At 41.9% G+C, this 13796-nt stretch overlaps 1 protein-coding gene across 2 annotated transcripts in view; it reads right to left on the bottom strand.

Moving 5' to 3' along the window:
* Positions 1-1077: 1077 nt before the first annotated feature.
* The window catches only part of LOC127009659 (major facilitator superfamily domain-containing protein 3-like), a 46694-nt gene continuing 33975 nt past the window's right edge, over positions 1078-13796 (bottom strand). The window contains exons 5-6 of one of the 2 annotated variants that reach the window (XR_007762129.1): positions 7745-7829; positions 1078-1231 (exon numbers count right to left, since the gene is read on the bottom strand). The gene's annotated coding sequence lies outside the window, so the exon portion shown is untranslated. Of the gene's footprint in view, positions 1232-7744; positions 7830-13796 lie in introns of those variants that run through there. The other variant, XM_050882934.1, reaches the window with a different exon arrangement.

Below are 13796 nucleotides of genomic sequence, written 5' to 3'. Positions count from 1 at the left end.
CGGCAATAGTTCCATCCTATTACATCTCAAAGTCTAACCCGTCCATGGAGGTCTAGCTGCTTTCTAGTATTTGCGGTCTAACGAAAAGGATCTTGATATCAGAACGCCAAATTGACCAGCCTGTTACCGCAGCATTCACCCGGAATTGACCACTCTTTTGGCCCTTTGTCTCTACTTTCCTTTATAGAAGCAGTGCATCAGCGGACTTATTTTTTCTTTATTTTTGGCCTTGAGCTGTTCCTTTGCTGAAAAATCAAAATCATCAGCTACCTCCATGAACAGGGCATCGAGAGGCCTCTTGAACCAATATTAATCCCTGTTCTGTGAGTGTTCCTCTGTCTACTCGCTTTGTTAATGGGGCAGCGTGTTGCGGGTATTTTATCATGATTCTATATTGCTCTTGGCCTATTGCTATACCGTAAAAATGAAGCGTTGAATTTGTGCATGGAAAAAAAAAACATTCCTAGCATGACACGAGAGGAATGCGGCAATCACTACCTTGACTATCGCGGCAATCAGTCTTATCAACAGCGTCTGGCTACCTGGTGAGACCGCTATCAGGGGGGAGTTACATAACCACGACAAACACTATCAAGAACAAAATCAATGCACTAAATATAATCTTGAGTTGCTCGGAAGATACACAAGATATTCTAGTCAAGCGATGTGAATGCAAGAACTGTCATGCGCGAAAAAAGAAAAGAAAAAAAACGTGACACGCGCAGCACGGTGATGATATTATGCAAGAAAATGAACTGAGGAAGGAACGGGGATGGGAAAAAATAAACGACCCAAAAAACAGGTGATCGGTGAAAAATTGTAGGAAAGGAGGAAATCAATTAAAAGGGGAAATTACAATAAAGGCAAAGGTGAAAAATATACGTAAAAAAAAATAAGAAAAAAATAAAGGCAAAGAGAGAAAACACAAGAAAATAGAGGAAAGAAAAAATAATATAATGGAAAAACATTATTATTATTATTATTATTATTATTTTTTTTTTTTTACGTCTTGGCCTATTGCGCCGGTAGGCACATGCTGCCCTCCCGGAGCTCATCTTTAATCCTAGAATCTAGAGTCCGGGTTGATAGGTGGTCTTCTGGACAGCATGTGGGTAGTTTTAAGTCACTCGGCAGCGGCTGAAAAATCCCAGCTTGATGGCGCCGGTCGGGGATTGAACTCGCGTCCTCCTGAACGCAGGGCCGTCTCGCTATCCGTTCAGCCACCGCCTCCCTGAGGTTCAGCTTTGTCTGTTTAAAAGTGCTCACCTAGCTCATATATAGACAAGGAAATTTTGAAGTGAAGAATGCAAATGGTCGTCTGGTAAATGTCAGGGAAAGTGTTGACTGAAATATTATTATCAGAAGAGATAGAAAATTGGAAGTGGCAGAAATGAAAATGCTGAGATGGATGAGTGGAGTGACAAGAAAGGACAGGCTTAAGAATGAAGTCATAAGAGGGACAGTTAAGGTAACAAGTGTGGGTAAGAAGGTGCAGGAAGCGAGACTGAGATGGTTTGGTCATGTCATGAGGAGAGAGGAACGGAGTTGTGAAAGGCAGATAATGGACATGGAAGTGGGTGGCAGAAGGAAGAGAGGAAGACCCAAGACGAGATGGAAGGACTGTATTGTGGCGGACGGCAGGGAGAAGAACTTAGACCTTGAAGTGGAGGAGGACAGGGTTGCAGGAGACTCATTAAAAACAGCGACCCCGTATAGAAACGGGATAATAATGCCGTGGAAGAAGAAGAAGAGATAAATCCGAAGGCTGCACTCCGGGTACATTAAGAAAGTGAGGCGAGTTTTAAGATTGTCGGGGAAGCCGTGAGCAGCCAAGGTGATGTATATAGGTGAGGGTTGAGTGTATATCGCCGAAACACTTTTACATATATAGTGTTCAAGAGAGCAGTGTAGAAAGAGACAAGACAAGACGTTAACTAAAAAGTGAGGCGAGTTTTAAGACAGGGCCGAGGAAGCCGTGAGCACCGGAGATGAGGTAAAGAGGTCAGGTTAGGCTGTAGCCCCGGAACACTCTTTTATAAATACTGATCAGGAGTATAATGTGGAAAGAGAGAAGACATGAGGCTACACTGGGTCTGCTGTGCCACCGTCGAAAACAAATCAAGAGTATATTGTAATCAGAGAAAACTACAAACGCAGGATTTGTGTTCGTGTTCTTCCAGTCTTCTTGGCAACACTCACGTACTAATGCCAGTTCGCTCCCTTTTTTAGTGACACACACACACACACACACACACACACACACACACACACACACACACACACACACACACACACAACTCTGGAACAAGCTGATCATTTTTTTTTTTCACGGTAAAGAAGTTAGACCGAGTGAATAAAAAATAAACCATCAAATTCCTGCTCATGGTAAAATAAAAGGAAATGTCCAAAAGGTGATCAAATTTACTCCTGGAGGCTTCCTGATACTCCCTAGGAAACAGCGCGACCTGAATTCTAGGGGGTTCTCACGCACACGCTGTTACTGTTGCTGTCGCCTTAGCTGCCTCCTTTCCTCCCTCTTCTTGATGGATTCGAACTCAACACGAGTGCAGGCAGGCCACGGCAGGCAACAGCTACTTCCTCTTCGGTGCGTAGTAGGCAACCACACGAGGACGAAAGGTGCATCAACAGGCCTCTCTCCCTCTCTCTCTCACACACACACAAGAGGCTGCTTCTCAAAACTCTTCAGCTAACTTGCCAAACACACACACACACACACACACACACACACACACACACACACACACACACACACATACACGCCGTCCGCGGTTATTACGTTTCTTTCCCACCCCAACCAGTTACTCCTTCACTGATGGCACACACACACACACACACACACACACACACACACACACACACACACACTCGGTTATTTAATCTCTTCCTTTCCTCCTCTCTCCCACCCCCATCCTTCCCCCGCCCCAGCCACCCCAGCCTCTGATAGCGACGGCTTACTCAGTCTTTTCACAATGCACCCGCCTGATAAGGTTGCGTCATTTTAGTCAGTTTATCCTCGTCACGTGTCTCGCCATTCTCGTTATCATATTCGTCGTCGTCGTAGTAGTGGTAGTAGTAGTAGTAGTAGTAGTAGTAGTAGTAGTAGTAGTGTGACGGTAAAAGTGGGAAGTATATATTGCTAATAATTATAGTGGCGGTGTTCTTGCTTCTGATTATATATATATATTTTTTTTTTTACAACAAAGGAGACAGTTCAAGGGTACAATAAAAAGTAAACAATAATATAAAAAAAAGCCCGCTACTCGCTGCTCACAAAAAGAATCCAAAGAGGTGGCCGAAAGAGAGGTCAATTTCCTGTAATACGGAATGGAGGTGACGCTATCAGTGGTGGTTGTTGTTGGTTGTGATGTTGGTTAGGAGTGCAGTGGTGGTATAATAATAATAATAATAATAATAATAATAATAATAATAATAATAATAATAATAATAATAATAATAATAATAATAATAATAATAATAAAATGATAACCATATAAACAATAATGAAAAATAATGATAATACTTTCTAGTTATTATAATTATTATTATTATTATTATTATTATTATTATTATTATTATTATTATTATTATTATTATTATTAGTAGTAGTAGTAGTAGTAGTAGTAGTAGTAGTAGTAGTAGCAGAAGTAGTATCCACAAAACTGAAATTGTGGTTGCTGTTGCTGGTGATGTTGCTGTTGGTATTGTTGTTGTCGATGATGATAATGACAATGATGATGGTAATTATACTGAGATTGAAATTACTTTTGTTGTTTTGGTAGTATTATCCGAGGGGACACTTCTGGTTGTTGTTGTTGTTGTTGTTGTTGTTGTTGTAGTTGTTGTTGTTGTTGGTGGTGGTTGTTAAGTAAAAAAAATGGCGTTGAGTCTTACGTCGTGTTGTCTATTGTGCATGGCATAGGCCTATGTGTGTGTGTGTGTGTGTGTGTGTGTGTGTGTGTGTGTGTGTGTGGTGACTGGTGAGTAAAGTAACGCGTCATTCTTTCGCTTGTCTAGCTACTTCTCGGGGGACGCTTTTCTTACTTCCTGTCTGGACTCACAAGAAAAGATCATACTTTACTTCATCTTACCTCATTAAACTCTAGTCTGCTTTTTCTTCGTAACTCTCTCTCTCTCTCTCTCTCTCTCTCTCTCTCTCTCTCTCTCTCTCTCTCTCTCTCTCTCTCTCTCTCTCTCTCCTTAAGTTGCCCTTACCCAGCACCCTTCATTCGCCCTCTATTACGGTCTCCCCTACTTCTCGCCCGTTCCCATCATCTCCCGAGGCCCCGCACGCAACGCCGTCACCAGGAACGCTTCACTTGCCCTCTGCTTGTGTCCCTCATATTTCTCGCTCCCCCCATTATCTGTCTTCTCTCTTTCTCGCATTTCATCTTTCTGTCCCTCTGCCCACATGCAACGCCACCCCCTTCTTTATGCACTCTGTCACCGGGACGGGAGAAGAGTCTCAAGGAGCAAAGGGTCGACGTAATACTGTTGCGTCAAGAGGAGGAGCATGTGGTGATGTACTTGCTTGCTAGGATACCGTACCGAGTCGCCCGTATTATCAGACTCTTTCGGCTCCTCTTAAGAATACTTCCAAAGTCCACAAAGGAGATGGATTGGGTTCTCATGAGTTTTTTTTCACGTTCATAGTTCAGAAGCTTCGTCAGACTATAACTAGGCTCATAAAACTATCCATGGAAATAACCACAACCTCTCGGAAAGCCTGATCAAATGTGGGCATGTAAGCCCCGAAATGTCATGTTTGAGATTATTGGCCCAGACGGGTATATGGGACAAGATACGGCTAGGAATGCGTCAGTTGCCAGTCCATAGTACAACTGATATTTTATTTAAAGCTTGAAGACCAGTTACATAATTTATATGATCAATTACTCTATTTGTGATGATGAGATAATTCGTTGCTTTCCTTCTTTACTTTGTGTACGGTTGCATGATTTCACATCCTTGCCCTTAATTAATATTGTCCTCATGAGTACGTATATAGACGGCGTGTGTGTGTGTGTGTGTGTGTGTGTGTGTGTGTGTGTGTGTGTGTGTGTGTGTGTATAATTCACCACCACGGCCTAACCACGTGATGGACTCGTAATCGCCAGCAGGTACCCTCCCGACATGAGCAAGTGCTCTTTATCGTCGATCTATGGGTACTGCCAGGACCTCACACACCACACACCCCATCCCCCTTGCTCAAGGGGGGACAGTAACCACTCCTAGTCAACGGAAAGAATCCGGGCTGAGCGGGCTCGAACCGCCGCCCTGTCAGACCGTGAAGCCTGGCAGCGCAGCGCTCTAACCAGTTGCGCCACGGTGTGTGTGTGTGTGTGTGTGTGTGTGTATACTATTGGCGAAGTATTTTATGACATTCCCTTACGGTAGGAGAAGGGGAACAAAAACGCCAAACAGCAAATAAACAGCATTACGGGAGTACAGTAGCATCTCCGTGGGACCCGCGCCCAGACACTGTTGCTCTTGAAAATGTGTCTGCTGGTGGAAGGCAACGTGCCGTGGCATAACGTTTTGGAGGATACGTCGCAGAGCCGTGTGACCTTGAGGAGAGGAAAGGATAACCAGGGCGGAATGTCTACAACTCCTTTGACGATGACCTTGAGCGGAGAAAAGGGAAAGGGAGGCAGGCCACAAAGGTGTTCTTAGCGAGATGACTGCACACGTCTTATCCTTGATGACCTTGAGAAAATAATAGGGTGACAACACACAAGGGTAAACTGACCGCCCTCGCTACACAAGTATTTCTTCAACAACTTAATGACCTTGAATAGAGAGTAAAAGCCCGTTATTATACTTTGAGTAGGATGACAACTTTTTCGACCTTGAGCGGAGAAAAGGATGACCTGAGTGGTATGATTAAAATGCAGCCTAATTTCACAATGTTTTGAAAGTTGTAAACAGCAATACTCATTCAAAGTAACTTGTACTGTATATGTTAAATGAGGCTTTTAAAAGTTAGGCCAACTCCGTCAATACGGGCATGTGGCACGTTACCCAGAGGCCGACCCTGCTCATTGCGTTGTCTAAGACATGAGTCTCGAGTTGTTGCTATTTATTCTAGTTCTGCTTTTGATGTTGTGAATCATAGGGCTCTGATTTATAAACTACAACTCCTCGGTATTGGTGGAAGTCTTCTCAGTATTTTTAAAGACTTTTTAACTAATCGATCACAGTGTGTGGTTGTTGACGGTGCTGCTCTGCTTCTCGGCCTGTTGTTTCTGGTGTTCCTCAGGGCAGTGTTCTTGGACCTTTATTTTGAAACATTTTTATTTCTGACTTGGGCATTAACTTCGAAAACAAACTTATTTCATGAGCTGATAACCCAGCTCTATGCTCCTCTGTTCACTCTCCTATCAACAGAGGTGAAGTTGCTGCATCTCTGAATAGGGACTTAGCAATGATCGCCGCTTGGTGTCAACTTTGGGGCATGAAACTTAATGCTAACAAAACGCATTCCATTACCATCAGTAGATCCCGTACCTTCAATCCACCTCATCCTTGTTTGCATATTTTTGGTGAACCGATTAAGGATGTTTCTAGTATTCGTTTGTTGGGAGTCACTCTTGATTCTAAACTGACATTTGAGAAGCACATCAGTTCCATGTCTTCCACTACTGCACAGAAGACAGGCTTACTTCGTAAGCGCTTCGAAACATTTGCTTTTGACTCAACTGTAATAAAATCATTTTATGCATTCATTTTGCCCCACTTTCAGTAGTGTGCTCCTGTTTGGATGTCTGCTGCCAATTGTCATTTAAAATTACTTGACAAAGCTATCAATTCAATTAAATTTATTTCTCCGGCACTTGTTCTTGATCTTGATCATCGGGGTCAAGTTGGTGTCTTCAGCATTTTTTTTAAAGTTTTAAGAATAAACGGCATCCCTTACACAATGTTTTGCCTGATCCTTTTACTCCTGCCCGGGGTCAAAACGATTTTGCTTTTAAATCCTATGAATTTTTGTACGACACTATTCTCACGATATTTTCTTCCGTCGTTGACAAATTTATGGAATCAGTTACCCAATGAGATTGTCCTTTCTGCAGACATTTCTACATTTAAGTCTCGTATAAATGTCTTTTTGAAACAGTAATTTTATTTTCCTCCTTTTGGCTTTGACTGGCCAGTTTTTTTTTTAACTATTCGTTGCCTTTACTTTTCTCCAGTACCTTTTGGTATTTTGTGTGGTTCAACTTGTTGTATCTGCACCCTGGAGGGAGGCTTTGGAAGCTTATCATCATCATCATCATCATCATCATCATCATTATCATCATCAGCAGCAGCAGCAGCATGATACTACTACTACTACTACTACTACTACTACTACTACTACTACTACTACTACTACTACTACTAATAATAATAATAATAATAATAATAATAATAATAATAATAATAATACTACTACTACTACTACTACTACTACTACTACTACTACTACTACTACTACTACTACTACTACTACTACTACTACTACTACTAATAATAATAATAATAATAATAATAATAATAATAATAATAATAATAATCATTGCAACTAAATCGATAATTTATTTTTGAATTCTTTAATTATATATGCAGGAGTAGCAATTCTATAGGTAACTTTTTTTGGCACTTGGTCAATTTCCTATTAAAAGTATTTTTGTTATCACTGCTACTACTAATACTAATACTGCCACCACAACTACGCACGGCTCACCTGGGCGGGATGACGACGTACTTCTTAGGCTGATGACAGACGCGGCGGCTTACAGTCACGTCCGTGCGACGCAGGTTGCCACGTGCTGCCAGGCCGCCGTGACAGGGATAAAAAAAACAAAAGTTGGATTGGAAGTTTCCATAGCTGAGAGGCCGCCCGTGTCGCGTGAGCACATCAGAGAAATATGAAACATTCATTCATTTATTTATTTATGCATTTTCTAAGTGTGTGTGTGTGTGTGTGTGTGTGTGTGTGTGTGTGTGTGTGTGTGTGTGTGTGTGTTGGGGTGGGGGAGGGGTCATGTGATCATGGAGGTATTTATGGCCTTTACAGGTGCCGGTATAGTGCTAAGCCGGTTTCTGTCCGTGCGAGCTCTGACTGGGACGAGAATATTGTGGTGTCTTGTGGGACTTGTGGGGGGGAGGGATGGCCGGTGGGAGTAGGTCTCTATGGCGGAGGTTGCGGAGGAGGAAGAGGAGTGTGTGTGTGTGTGTGTGTGTGTGTGTGTGTGTGTGTGTGTGTGTGTGTGTGTGTGTGTGTGTTTAGGATTAGTAAGACAAACCAAAAGCTAAACACAGTAAATAAACAAAACATGCCTGTAACAAACTGATCAATAAGTTAATTAAGACATAAATGGTTTCCAAATTAAGATTAATCAAACTTAATTCGAATGTTTTTTTTTTTTCAGTTACTTTATATCGTGAGGTAAATAACATTAACTTGACATAACCTCATAATACAAATGGCTCCAGGTAGTAAAGTTAAGTCTGATTTTTTAAAGTCGTAGGAGTCTTTATCAAGACTTATGTTGCTGATCCGTTTTTTTTACCCACTTTTCAAGATGTGTTTATTTGGTTTTGTTGATTTCTTTTATATCACTTTTTCTGACTGAGTTTGCAATAAGTCGAGTTAACTTTGTAAAAATCCAACACTTCAAACTCCACCCCAAAAATTGAATTAAAAAGCCCAACTAGCGACATAACTATTAATAAATACTTATACGACGTTAAAAAAAAAATGGCGTTAGTTGTCAGGATAGGCAAGGGAGGATAATGACTGTAAAGTCCACGGGACGGTTCTTTGGTTACATTCCTGAGCTTTCACGTTGCACTTCCTTAGCGTGCTGGGTACCAATGTGATGAGGGTCGAATTAGTAAAGCTTGTCGCCCACAGGATAAAGACAGGTTTGCCTCCCCCTCCAAGCGCCCCCTCTCATTCTACCTAGACCTAACTGACTGTAAAATGATAAACTTCTCAATCCGTGAACAGATGCAGGGCGTTGCTACTTTAAATTTTCCATGTGCTGCCGCCTCAAAGTCTATATTTTTTACAGCAAGGGAGGCAGCTAAAGTGCAAAATAAATTATATACAAAAGAGCAGTAAAACAGTAAAACGACTACAGTATATAAGCAAATACAATCATAAAGTAGAAATGATGTAACAGATACAAAAAACAAAAGAAAATCGCATCTAGAAAAGTAATTCATGTAGGTTCGGAGGGACACGTGACCAAACTTATATAACTTGATTGACGAGACACGAGACCGAGGACTGGATGGATGGACGGCAGACGACAACAAACAGGAAATAGGCTCAAAACAGACAAATAAACAACAGAGCCCAGCATAATCTCAAGAGCTGATAAGGTGCGCGGGGAAGCCAGGCACAGCGAAGGGCGAGAGGAGGGTGGTACTGATGGTAGTTGTGGTAAAGGTGGTGGTAGTGGTAGTGGAGTTGAGGTGGCAGAGGTGGTGGTGGTGGTGTGGTGATGGAGGTGGTGGCGCGCCGTGATAACAGCCCCTCTTGAGCTTACAGACGGCGATAAACGTGCCCATATTTCGATCATGTTTTCCTGTAGTGCCATGGCGATTTAAGTAATATTCTAGGGTGTCTAGCTAACAAAATTTGACGTCTTCGATTGTAGGTGTGGTATATGAGGGGCGATTACATGTCATTTTGTTAAGCCTTTGATCTTGGAGGGATTGGTCGATGATTCCTAAGTTATACAAAAAGTGTTTGCATGAGAAAGAAAATGCCACCATATTCAAATTTCATCTCTTCCCTTAGTCTCTAGCTGCCTTGACCTTGACAATGCCAGTGCTGCTTCTGTAAAGTTGTACACCTGCAATCAATAGGGTATATTCAGAGTTGCCAGCCAGCGGGTGTCACCACAGACTACGTCTTTGTGCCCTAGAAGCTTGAACCATTCTTTCAGTTATCGTAAATTACCTGTGTTTCTCTGGGACTTGTAACATTGCACTTCAATAAAATAAGTGATACTATTGTTAATAAAAATACAGTTGATCATTCTCGTTGTATTATTTATTGGTAAACGAGAGAAAATAAATTACTATTGGAAGCTTATCCTCATTAAAAATATCTTTTTTGCATAAAAGCCCAGCAAAATAAAGCAGAATAGGAGATTTAAAAAAAAAATCTCTTTATATTACAATATTTGCTGAGTATCTGCTTATCAGTCTCGCCTTCGACGAAATTTATTAAGAAACATTTTAGTGAGTTTAGCAACTCAACAGAACAGTCCCAACACTAGGACGATTAGACAGAACCAGTATTTGGGTTTCCATGTGGTCACTGCCTTCCGCTTCCAGCATGTTACATTCCCCCCTCAACTGACTTTTGGTTGTTATGTGGAGTGGACCAAGACCTTGGGTGTACGCCACCGCTACCAGGAGGATGGGCAAGTCAAAGGTGATGACGTTTAAGGTCAGGAGTTGAGGGCGGAGTGTAACACTATACGAGCGGAAGCCAATGACCCTCACGGAGATCAAACAGTGGTTGCTGAGATTTCTGTCAAGGTGCTAAACGCCCAAATATTAATAAATTTCGTCGAAGGAGAGACTGATACACCCAAAGCAGGTACTCAGCAAGTATGATGTTTAAATATTTTTTTTTAAAAGTCCAATTCTGCTTGATTTTGCTGGGCTTTTATGCAAGAAAGATTTAAATGAGGATAATCTTCCAATAGTCATTTATTTTCTCTCGTTTACCAATAAATAAAATAACGAGAATGATCAACTACATTTTTATTAACAATAGTATCATTTATTGCATTGAAGTGTAATTGTTACAAGTCCCAGAGAAACACAGGTAATTTATGATAATTGAAAGAATAGTTCAAATTTCTTGGACACAAAGACGTAGTCGGTGGTGACATCTGGTAAGGATAAATATAACCCGTTCTTCGTATGATATGACCTGCCCAAGTTCACTTTTGACTATTCATTCTGCTATACGCACAATGGTGATCTGCCAGACGCACCATAACTGCTGTCAGACGTACAAAAACTTCTGCCTGGCGCACGAGAGTTTCTGCAAGAGGTACAATGACATGCCAGACGTACAAGTTCTGCAAGACGTAAGATGATTTCTGTAAGACGTTACAATGGCATGCTAGACGGAAAATAGTTTCTGTCAGACAGTATTAATAATATGATATTCAAAATCGACCGTAACTGACGGTATTCGTCGTTGCTGCCTGCATATTATTAATACTGACAACTGCTTTCTATGCGTGAAATATAGTATTCATGAACTCGGACACGCTGTGGGGCCAGTTGCCAGAGAACGATATTGCAAATTTCAGAACCATGGGCAGCCACCATAATACAATGAATAGACACCTGTACAACTTCAGCTAAACGTACAATAACGTGGCACGTCTCCCGGATGTCGATCCTGTTCACAGGATTGCTCCTGTGCAAGATAACCCTGAGTGGAGGAGATCATGAGGACGCCCACGTAACTCATGGCAGGGAACAGTTGATTGATCCTTAGAGGGACTTGGGATGGAAAGGGCGGCTGCGTGGGTAGCTTCTGTCTGCGTCAAATCGCCCGTACAACAATACTGTACAATATTTTCTTCTAGAAGTTTAATGACCTGCCGCACGTATAATAATTTCAGCCAGACGTACGATGACCTGCAAAATATATAACAATTTTCATCAGACGTACAATGACTTACCAGGCGTGCAATAGATTTCGTCAGTCGTACAAAGAGTGGCCAGACGTACAATGGCCGGCCAGACCTACAATATTTTTTGCCAGATGTACAATGATCTGCCAGACGTACACTGATTCCCGCCAAATGTACAATACCTTTGCTATTAGAATATCTTTAACATTTGCATGTTATCTAATTCACGATGTTCGCTTCCAATCTTTCCATATTATTCCCAGTATATTTATCTCCTTTCGTCTTTGCGCATCATAGTATTTTTTTTTCCTAGATCCTGTCATCTTTCAGTTTTCAGGGAAAATACCATTGATCATTTCCTTTGGGCTTACACAAGAGCATACACTATTAGCTGCGCGTGGCCGCGGTGCTCATCTCCGTACCATTAGCCCTTGAGCATGTGGTGGGTGAGAACCCATTATTACCCAGGGATAGAAGGCGAATGCATCACCGGGTTACCACACTTTTCCTTCCCCAGGTTTCCCCGGGTAACCATTTATGGACCAGCCCGAAAAGGAGGACGGACTGATGGATGAGCTGCTTGGTGACTGCCAAGGCTGGGATTGAAACCCATGTCCGACGATACCTACCTATGAATTCGCGGGCCCAGGTTCTAATCCCGTGCTGGACATTCGGCGCATAGCTGATTTAGCGGTTCATCATTTCTTATAGGTTAGACGATTAATGGATCCTTTGGGAAACCTGGGGAGGTAAACTATGGTAACCTGGATGTCACACTTGCAACGCGGAGGGAGGTAATGACTTCTTATCCACCATAGGCCTAAGGGTGAATGACTCACTTATATCATGACATAATGTTACACGTGTGCCCCCAAAGATAAAGAATTGAGTAACTATTAATCAGGAAGCCTTTCTAATATGTAAGAGTTAGAATTTTGAAAATACTATGTGTGTGTGTGTGTGTGTGTGTGTGTGTGTGTGTGTGTGTGTGTGTGTGTGTGTGTGTGTGTTTACTTATTTGTATTTACCTATTTGTAGTATACTGGGCCCTGAGCTTAAGCTCGGACAGTCCTGTCTCCCAATCTATGTTTGTCCACATTTTTCTTCATTCATGGTGTGTGTGTGTGTGTGTGTGTGTGTGTGTGTGTGTGTGTGTGTGTGTGTGTGTGTGTTCCTTTGTCTGTTTGCATTACTGCTTGTTTGGCCGAGGCCGGGTTTGGGGGCTAGGGTTTGCACCCTTGAGTTACCCACCATTACAGGAGCCGGACGTGTGTGTGTGTGTGTGTGTGTGTGTGTGTGTGTGTGTGTGTGTGTGTGTGTGTGTGTGTGTGTGTGTGTGTGTGTTTGTGTGTGTGTGTGTGCGCGCCATCCCTTCATATCCACTCTACCGTGGAAGAGACCATTTTCGACCGGATCTTACATCATGACTTACGAAACTGTCTGCTCTACGTTTGAATTAAGGGTTGAAAAAAAAACGAAAATATATATATATATATATATATATATATATATATATATATATATATATATTTATATATATATATATATATATATTTATTTATTTTTTTTTTTTTTACGTCGCGGTGAGGCCTGATGGTCGGCCCAAGGCTTCTTCCCAGTGGGGCCTGATGGTCCCCGTTCTCGCGCAGGCAAATGTTTATAGTGGCGCCATCTTGTGTTGGCTCATGCTGCCCCCCCGGAAATCATCTTTGAGCCTCTATTTGGAGAGTTTATCTAGAGCCCAAGTTGATGGGTGGTCTTCAGGCCAGCATGTGGGTAGTCTTAGGCCACTTGGCGGTGACTGAAAAACCTCAGCTGTGCGGCGGCCAGGATTCGAACCCGCGTCCCTCCTGGAGCTCCTGAACGCGGGGCCGTCACGCTAGCCACTCAGCCACCGCCTCCCCATATATATATATATATATATATATATATATATATATATATATATATATATATATATATATATATATATATATATATATATATATATATATATATATATATATATATATATATATATATATATATATATCTCTCTCTCTCTCTCTCTCTCTCTCTCTCTCTCTCTCTCTCTCTCTCTCTCTCTCTCTCTCTCTCTCTCTCTCTCTCTCTCTCTCT

Source organism: Eriocheir sinensis, chromosome 41 (assembly GCF_024679095.1).
Source record: "Eriocheir sinensis breed Jianghai 21 chromosome 41, ASM2467909v1, whole genome shotgun sequence".
In the NCBI taxonomy this organism is placed as follows: domain Eukaryota; kingdom Metazoa; phylum Arthropoda; class Malacostraca; order Decapoda; family Varunidae; genus Eriocheir; species Eriocheir sinensis.
This window is presented reverse-complemented; position numbering and strand designations above follow the sequence as displayed.